Source organism: Primulina tabacum, chromosome 9, assembly GCF_025594145.1.
Source record: "Primulina tabacum isolate GXHZ01 chromosome 9, ASM2559414v2, whole genome shotgun sequence".
Taxonomy (NCBI): Eukaryota; Viridiplantae; Streptophyta; class Magnoliopsida; order Lamiales; family Gesneriaceae; genus Primulina; species Primulina tabacum.
In genome coordinates, this window is record NC_134558.1 from 18,849,816 (window position 1) to 18,860,365 (window position 10,550).

Genomic DNA, 10,550 nt, shown 5'->3' on the forward strand with positions numbered 1-10,550 from the left:
TTTATGATCATTTTAGCATAATTAAATCATAAATCGTAAAATCCTTTTAAAATAACTTTAAGCATAAATAAATCCTTAAAACATCATTTAAAATAAGCTTTAAGCATAAATAATTCATTTTAAAAATCGCTTTAATCATCATCATAAATCATATATCATAAGAATCATTTTTATCATAAGATTTCAATTATATATCATTTTAAAAATAACTTTGAACATAAATAAATCTTTTAAAAATTATTTAAAAATAACTTTCATCATCATCATGAATCATATATCATAAAATCATTTTAATCATAAGCTTTCAATTGTATATCATTTTGGGTGAAGTTTGATCCTTGAAAGTGGCTAGCTTTTATCCTTTGGTCGACTGATCAGTCTTCAGCTCCACATGGCCCATGGGGGTGTGCACTAGGCTCCACCATGGAAATACGATCGTCGGAGTTTCCTCGGGGGCCTTTTCCCATAGATGGGTTCCCTCGGGGACCTTTTCCCACATTTGGATTCTGTCTGGGCCTTTTTCCGTAAATGGGTTCCCTCTGGGGCCTTTTCCCCTCACGACATCCCCACAAAATTGTAAGTTCACCGTCCTCAACATAAATGGATCCCCCACAAATTATATGTCATATATCTTATCTTTTGTCACAGTCAATTCACATCCCTCAAAATATTTTTTCCTTTTCTTTAAAAATCATAAAATAACATAGCTTTCCAAAAATAGCATTTTAGACAGTATAAATTGCACAGATTTACCATAAATATAAAAATACATATTATCATCACAATCATCATTTTAAATCATAAAATATCATTTTACAAGTATTATGATCCTTTGGGACGCTGCCAAGCGTTTTCGTATTTTTCTAAGGGTAAAAAGACCGTTTTGCCCGTGGACGTAAAACTTCACGAATTTGTCTTTTTCTCACTTTTAATGACATGGGATTATTCTAAATAATTATTTAAGCTTAAATATAATTTTTCATAATTTTATGAAGCTTAAAACTAGGCTTTTCAATTAATTCTAATTAATGTTTCGTGCGGCGATTAAATCCTGAATAAATCCAAAACTCATTATTTTGATCCCAAATTTTAAACATAACATTTTTAAGATTTATTCTACCCTTCCAAGTCATGAGCCACACCCGTGGACCCATGGATACAATTTTAGTTCTTTAATTTTCGAAATTGACACAAAATCGAACCACCCGAGCTATCTTCCAATTTACTCGAGCTATCTCCCAATTTACTCGAGCCATGCCCGAGCCACCTCGAGCCAAACCATAACCAACCCACCTAGGCACCCTATTGACCGACCCTGACCCATAGAAACTAGCCCTAGCTTGCTCAAACCCTGCTGGAAAGTGAGACCAAAACTGCATGTGTGTGTGGGTGGGACTCCTTGCATCTCTAGGACTCCTAGCCTTACTAGGACTCTTCCAGCTATTAAACCATCGACCCCTCTCGACACTTACTGACCCTAGACCATGCCAGCCTCGTCCCAGACCAGCCCAAGCCCCTGGACGCGAGCAGCAACCTATCTTAACCATCATGACAGCAACCTGCGCGTTGGTGCTTCTTCACGCCCTCTTGAACCAACGGCCAGCCCAGCCACTCCAGCCCCTGGCACAGCCCTTGCCCATCATCCTTAGACCCTATAGGACCTACCTAACTCGCCCAAGCCCCAGCAGCGAGCCCCTGAACCGTGCTGCAACCCTGCATAGAAACAAGAGCTGCGCACGCCCCTTCCCTGCGCTCCCAAGTTTTTGCTCTGCCCTCGCTGGACCAATCCACTCCCCTGAACCCAGCCCTTCCTAACCCTCACTGGACCACCCTAAGCCATCGTTCAGACCACCTATCACAGCCCCAAACCAAGCTGCAGCTCCCTGTACAGCAGCCTAACGCAAGAAGAGCTTGGAGAGAGTCCTAACTTCCGTGGACTCTTCCCTAGCCTGAACCACGAACCCTAGCTGCCCTAGGACCCTACCTAGCCTTCGAACCTGACCCTGGCCAAGCCCCCAACCAGCCTTGGCCAGCCCCCAAGCCCCATGCAAAAGGAACGAACCACTAGAACCCCAACAAGCATACACACTTTTTTCTTAAAAAGAAACTCTCGGCCCTTCTTTTCTTCAAAATAAATCCTACGGTTTCCAGCCTAGTATTTCCTTTTAATTTATCATGTTTTGATCATGTTCCAATCATATATCATCCTACCTTGGCAGCGTATCGTTGGATTAAAAATCTTTTTTCATAAAAACGTAAAAACGTCGTATAAACGTTCTACCGCAAAAATTATCGAATACTTATTTTATTCTTGCATCAACAATTATATCATGTATAATATGATTTGTATGATGTTAAAAGAGTTTAGGAAACGTGCCTTTACGTTTATAACGCTCGAATATACGATCTTCGGCGAGGGTGCGACGTTGGGCGACCGGACGATGAAGAACACAAGCTTTCTTTCCTTCCCAAATTTTCGAAAATACTTGTGAGTGTGTGCAAGGTGTTCTCGGCTGTTTTGGAGGCTGAATTATGAGGTTTTGAAGATCTAAAACACTATTTATAAATTAATTAACATATTAATGGGCTTTGGTTTTAGGCTTGCAAGCTTAATGGTAATTGGGCCTACTTAAATTAATTAAATTGGGCCTACTTAAATTAATTAAATTGGGCCCAATAACACTTATTTAATTAAAACATAAAATTTTATAAAATAAGTTTCCCAAAAATAATATTTTTGATCTTTTAAAACTTCTTGTTTGCCCAAAACCGGCTTCCCGAGAAAAATCGAGCTCGACTCGTAAAATAATTCGAACTCCAACATTTTTAGGAAAATTAAATCATTTTTAAATCATATTAGGAAGCCTTGCCGTTATTTAATTAAAAATACATATTCTTGTCTTGGTCGTCCCCGATCTCTTTTCCTCTGCCTATTATCGAATATTCGAGAAAAATTCTTATTTTTATGCAAGCATGTCATTTTATCATTTAATCATGCCATTATATATTTAATTATATAATAAACATCATGCTAGTATTTAAAATCAATTAAATAAAACAATTAAGCAATTAAAATAATTTTGCATGCATGTGGTTTACGTAAGTTGGTTTTTCGGACGTTACATATAATGTTTTATCTAATTTATAAAAATAATCAGGATGAATGTGATTAATAAATCCAAGTGGTTGCTCTACATATACTTCGTCGTTTAGCAAACCATTTAAGAATGCAGAATTAACAAACATTTGATATACCTTAAATTCTTTAAATGCTGCAAAGGCCAAGAATATTCTAAATGCTTTTAGCCTAGCTACAAGAGCAAATAATTCGTCAAAGTCTATTCCTTCCTCTTGCCGATAGCCTTGAGCCACTAATCTAGCCTTGTTTCTTATTATCGAACCGTTTTCATCCATTTTGTTTCTAAACACCCATCCAGTGCCAATAACATGTACACTTTCAGGACGAGGAACTAGATGCCAGACTTTTCTTCTCTCAAACTGGTTGAGTTCTTCCTGCATAGCCTCTATCCAGTTTGTATCATGAAGTGCATCATCAATTTTCTTATGTTCTATCTGATAAACAAAGGCTGCATGCATAAATTCATTTATCATTTGATTTCTAGTTCTAAGAGGGGCAATATGGTTATCGATGACCAGCTCGAGTGGATAGTCCTTTTTCCACCGGAGACATGGTCCATATGGGTTTGGCTTGCTTGGTTGAGTGATTACTAGTGTCTCTTCCTCCATTTGAATAACTTCTGGATCATTTGTCTGTTGAGTTTGTTCTTGAGCTGTTGGATCTTGCTCCAAAATGTGTTCACCTGTCTTTCTCAGATCTATATCATCATCACTACTAGCTTAAAGGTTAGTAGCATCAAGTTTATTAATCAAATCATGAATGCTACTACTACTATTGTCATGACATATGGATGATTAATCAAATACAATATGTATGGATTCTTCAACAGTGAGAGTTTTTTTATTATAAACTCGATATGCTTTGTTCACTGCTGAGTATCCCAGGAAGACACCATTATCAGCTTTTACATCGAATGCGGTTAGTTGTGTCCTGCCATTATTATGAATGAAACACTTACAACCGAAAATGCGGAAATGTCCAATTTCTGGTTTCTTGCCGGTCCAGATTTCATATGGAATCTTTTCATGATTTTTATTGATCATAGACCGATTTTGAGTATAACAGGCTGTATTGATGGCCTCCGCCCAAAACAATTATGAGATACCGGATTCTGCCAGTATAGTCCTAGCTGCTTCCTTTAATGTACGGTTCCTTCTTTCAGCTACTCCATTCTATTGAGGTGATCTTGCAGCTGACAGTTCATGTTTTATGCCATGATCTTCAAGATAAGATGACAGGAATTGGTTCAGAAATTCAATTCTTCGGTCACTCCTGATTTTGTCTACTACTTCATTTTTCTCATTTTGAAGTATTTTGAGAAGCTTGATTAGTTGAGCCACGGTTTGATCTTTGGAGCTTAAGAAAGTTACCCATGTAAATCTAGAGAAATCATCAATTACCACAATATTTCTTTCCCCCTAAGCTCATCACCGGTATCGGTCCAACCAAATCCATATGAAGAAGTTCCAGGCATCTTGCTGGTGATTTTCTTCCTTTGTTTTTGAAGGTTGAGCGGACTTGTGTACCTAGTTGACAAGAATTGCATATTTTATCTTTGGCAAAGTCAATGTTAGACAAGCCAGATACTAGTTTAAGCTTGCTAATAGTAGCAATAGATTTGAAATTAAGATGATTAAGTCGTTTGTGCCAAAGCCAATTTTTATTATCATTTAAGGCAACAAAGCAAGTAGGTGCATTAAGACAATCATCATTCTATTTTACTTTATATATATTTTGTTCTCTATGACCAGTTAGCACAGTGTTACCTGCGGCAGATTTAACAGTGCATATGAGTTTGTGGAACTCAACGGTGTAACCGTTGTCACATAGTTGGCTTATGCTTATCAGGTTATAACACAGATTTTCTACAATAAGTATATCTTTAATGTAATTTTGTCATGGCTAATCTTACCTTTACCCAAAGCTCTACCTTTAGAATTATCACCGAAGGTGATCGTTGGACCTCTGTAGTTGACTACTTCTGATAAAAAAACTTTTGCTTCCAGTCATGTGTCTGGAATAACCACTATTCAGGAACCAGATGGATTCTTCCAAGTTCTTTTTCTTTCGATGCCTGAAATTATTTAAATAAGAAATTGGTACCCTTTCCTATTTGGGTCCTGAGCTTATTAGACACTTAGAAATCCACACTTGAATTATCCTGAAGGATTTTCCATGGTGTGTCCTAAGGTGAGTGTGGTTATGTGCATAATCAGGTGGTGCATGTAGTGTCTTTTCTTTTTCAGTATGTTGTTTTGACAATCTGTCATTGTCACTCAATTTGTACCTCTTTTGAATAGGTTGGTTGTTATAGAAATAGTTAGGTCTAGTTTTTGAGTGATATCCGGTTGAACCTGACTTTCTGCGGGCCCATACTGAACTGTTGTAAATGGTTGTATTTGGCCTGCGTCTGAGCCATGATTGCTTGGACTTAGCACTCTCAATTTCGACGTATCCTAAACCACATCGCCTTCTGTTGTTTTCAATATTTACATTCTGAATGCCTTGAACTTCGGACTTATCATGTTCATATACCGTACTAGATCTCACAAATTTAATTGATTTTAAACTGTCGTTCTCTAATAACGGTTGAGTTGGTGCTCCTGAGGTGTTGCATTCATTGATGCTATAACCTAGTCTGGTTCTGTCTCCGACCAATTTTTGCATCTCATACTGTTAAGAGAGGCAGAGGACTTGTTCCATGTGTTGACTGTGTTTATCAACCGTTTGTTTTCTTTTAAAGTGGCATGGAACAGTCTACGCAGGTCATCATTCTCAGCCACTAGCAGACTTAACTTTACTTTTAAACCGTCAACTTCCTTTTGCTGCGAACAGCTAGAGAGAGTCAACTTGTTTTTCAAGTAGTGTTTTTCTACTTTAGCTTCATTGAGTTGTTGCGATAGTCCTTTGAACTCATTTACCATATCATGTAGTGCCGTGACAAGGTCTTCTCTTGTGAATTCAATAGAGTTAAATTTCAATACCATTTATTCTGTGGATTCTGGGTCTTCATTAGCCATGAGACACTTTACCGTCTCATCTTCGCTTTCACTGGCTGATTCTTCATATGTGGATCTTTCTGACTCTGAGTCAGCCCATTTACCTTTTATCTTCTTCTGCGATCAGGACTCGTTGATTCTTCCTTTTGGTGAACTTTTGGTCGTCTTTAGACCGTCTCCTGTCAACTGGTTTCTTTTCCTCTTTTCTTGGCCTATTGCATTCTGCAATAAAATGTCACTTCTTTCCACAGTTAAAATTGGCTTGACCATCATCAGTATGGTCCTTTTTGAAATAAGGTTTATTCATCTGTGATTGATTCTTACGCATGAATTTACCAAATTTTTTGACGAAAAGGGACATGGCTTCATTGCTTAGTATCTCAGCCGATCTCTTACTTGTGGACTCTTCAACCAGAAGAGTAACTGTGGTAGCTTCCAAATCTTTTGTTTGTTGGAAGGTGGATGGTTCTTCTTTAGTTCGTATTCCAAGCTCGAACTCATATGTTTTAAGGTCCGCAAAGATATCATGGAGTTCCAGCTTGTTTAGATCCTTTGATTCAAGCATTGCTATGGTTTTTACGTCTCATTCTCTGGTAAGAGCTCGCATAACCTTCAGAGAAATTTCACGATTGGAGTAATCTTTTCCCAATGAAATGAGTTCAATGATAATACTACTGAACCGTTCGTCAAATTCTGCAAGAGTTTCTCCTGACTTCATTTTTGCATTATCGAACTTCTGGATAGCAACCATCAACTTATTTTTTTTAGTCTGATCGTTGACTTCACACAGTTGTGTGAGTTTTTCCCAGATTTCTTTTGCTGTGGTGGAGGTCTTAATTTTGGCAAACATATTTTTGTCCAAGGTCTTGAGCGGTGCTTTTCCACCATCCGGGGAGCACCTTCAGTGGTAATTGCAGCTGTATTCACTTTTAAAATCTTCATTGGCTCGTCAGTGATAACGTACCACATGTCTTCATCTTGGGCTGCTAGATGAGCCTGCATACGAATTTTTCAATCGTGATAATCTTCTTTTGAAAACATAGGGATTTTGTTAAAAGATGTCATAGTTATTTTTGAGTATCGATGTTTGAAAATCCCCCTGCTCTGATACCATTTGTTGGGATCGGGAATGAGTTTAGAGGGGTTAATGAACTCTTTCAAATTTTTGCCTTTTAAAATCTGTTTTCAACCATTTTGAGTCGGTTGAAAATTCTTCTCAAACTGTTAAAAATGTGAACCACTGTTAAGTGCGGAAAACAGTTCACAATTTCCAATGATAGCTTAAAACCGTTGGCAGGTTTATCAACAAAATATAGCTAGAAAAGTAAGTGCTTGCGAGAAATTTATGTTTTTTATCGTTGTTCGGAGATTGAATACTCCTACGTCACCCCTTCTTCCTCTTTAGGAAGGATTCCACTAAAATACTTTGGCTTCACAAAAATATTTGCAACGGCCACTCCAATCAGAACTTATCACACTGTCTATTTTGGAACTCTTAGTGATCACTTTACACTTCTTGATTTTAAGAACACTTAGTTCACCAGACACCATGACTTAATCAAATAACCAAAAGGTTACTGATGTAAATAAACAATTTGATGTAGGTAGCACAAAAATAATCCTTGAATGACCGAGTATCTTTCTGTTTTGAGTGTGCTGAATGAGCGATGAAGTATATAGACTTTGATAGCGGTCTAAATCTGTGGAGTATGCAAGCTTTAAAAATTTCACTTCAGTGAATTGAATAGTTTTCCACGTTGTTGATCTGATGTGTTGCATACTAGCTTCTTTGTTAATATAGACGTTCTTCTCAACGGTCTGTATGAGTAACGTTAATCTGCAACAGAGGTAATCTGTGTCACTATCAACTGCGTCACTATCAGCTACAGCCGCATTAAATGTTCTTCCGATGAGAATTTAATGTTCTTTTTGCTATTAAGGCCTTGAGTCCCGTTGCTTGATGAGTTACTTCAGAGTTACCGTTTGTAGCATCTGTTTTTACCCACAGATTCTTGTAAGGTGTAAATGATCTTTCTTTTTCTGGGGCGCTTATAAATGCGGATCATTCTCGAGACTGATGCATGTTGAAACATTTCATATTCGAAATCTTTATTTTGATCTTAACAAAACTTGTTTATTTATTTCTAATGATTTTACCTAAGTGCGCAGAAACTGAAACTGACCAAACACCGAACTAATCAGTTACCAAGCTTAAACTAAGGCTATCGAGACGCAAACTGAAAGTGACAATTGAATGATCTAACTGAACCAGTACAACTGAAGTATCAAGAGCAGTTCAACTGATTGTCCAGTTGACAGGTGGTTCTGCAGAAAACCTTCAGAATCCCGGCCAGCTGATGAAGTGTTCAACTGATGAAGAGCTTAAGTGATCAGTTCAACTAAATCAGTGAAATCAGTTCAGCTGACGAGTCAACTGATTTCACCTCACCAGTTCAGCTGACTAGTTCAGAACATCAGTTAGGAGCGAACCAGTTTGCAGATACGACAAGCTTAATCCAGCTGTGCACAAAGGTACAAAAGCTATTGTACTATCAAGGTACAATAAGAGACGTTGCAGCAGCGTTTAAAGCCAAATGTTCCAGATATCTATTTGGGGGAAAAAATTCAAACTGCAACGGATTCATTCACTGAGTCTCACTGTACGTTCAGCCAAACTCCTATAAATAGAAGCCTAAGCTCAGTGAAGACGATGAAGATGAGAGTTGACGAGTGAAAAGATAAAATACAGAGAGGGCACATATATTGCGTATCAGCTTACAAAGAAGCAACCGCGCAGTTGAGGGAACACTCAAAAGTTATATCAGCTTTGTTTAGAAGCTTATTTCCTTCAGTGTGTGAGAACACTTTCGTATTATTCTCATAGATCAGTTAACACACACGCATGCACCACCACCCAAAATACAGTCTTGCACAAAGACGTTAAACTTGTGTATGTAGTCTTTCTCACATAGACGTAAAAGAAGTGTTGGCTGGAAGGTGCTGCCTTCAGTCTAGACTAGGAGTTCAGTTAGGCAGTGAGCAAGTCCTAAGCTGAGTGGGTTTGTACAAGTATTTGTATCGATCAAAATCTTCTAGTGGATCCTACCGAGGTAGTAGTAGAAGGGGTGACGTAGGAGCAGTTGAAGTCTCCGAAAATCCATAAACATATCTTGTGTACTTTATTAATTTAACGCCCCGAAAATTTAAAAGTCCACGCAAACCACATGCATGCAATTATTAATTTCCTTGTGTATTTCAATTAATCGTTTTAATTGCATGAATTATTTATGTTGTGCATACTTGCATGTTTAAAATATATTTTTCTACATTGCTGCATTAAAATGTATTTTTGAAGGTTATTCGAGTTGCGATCGAGGAACGGAGTCCGAGGGCTGAAATATGTAAAATGCTTTTATTAAATAGTTGTTTTTAATTATTTAAAATATGAGTGGTGCTTTTCTTATTTTTGAAAATAAGGGGGTTTTGAGGTGATTTTATACGCCGGGACTTAAATTTTATCGATGTTGGTTTTTTTTATAAAACGTTTTGGCAACCCGGCTAATAAATTCACAAACTTATTTAAGCAAAATTATTTTAAATATTTTAATTAATCACTAATGAGCCTAATTAAATCTCCTAATGGGCCTAAGATTGATTAGTGTTTTTATTTAACTATATAATATGCGATTAACCTACCCCAATCCATTAGCATAAACGCCCCACCCTAGCACAATTTCAGAACTCTTTTCACCCCACCAAACTCACGGCACACACAAGGGTTTTGTAGAAAGCTTCGATTTTTGAAGAGAAAATTCAGCATAGTCTCCTACGTCAAAGTTCTTCGATTCGTCAATGAATAATCGTGAGTATAAAACGCAAAGGCACGCCATATTCTCCTTTTACTCATCATTCACACCATAGTAATTATTTAAAATTGTTTTGCATGAAAAACAAGCCACATCATAATATTTTCGCAACTATGCATCCCCATGGTTTGAAATCTTGATATTTCATCCAAAATCATGTTTATATGATGTTTAAGGGGCTGCCATGAATTAGGATATGATTAAGCAGGTTTATACACAAGTTTAGGGGTCCTAGAACACCCCAAAATAGCTGCACAAGAAATACAAGTTAGCTGGAACCGTGGGCAGCGAGAAGGAACGTGAGTTGTGTTTGTTGTTCAAGTCAAGAACTCGGTGGCTTTGCATGGGACTTGGGGGCTTGGCCAGGGCTGGCTGGGGCTCAAGTAGGGTCAGGGTAGAGGGCCTGGTAGAGACCTAGGGGGCTAGGGCTCGCGCTAAGCAGGCTAGAAGAGTCCCTGCATGAAGAAACTCTTCACGCGCAGGAATCTGTGGTGGCCAAGAGTTCTAGGGGTTATGGCTCGGTTTGGGGCTAGGCTAGGTGGTCCA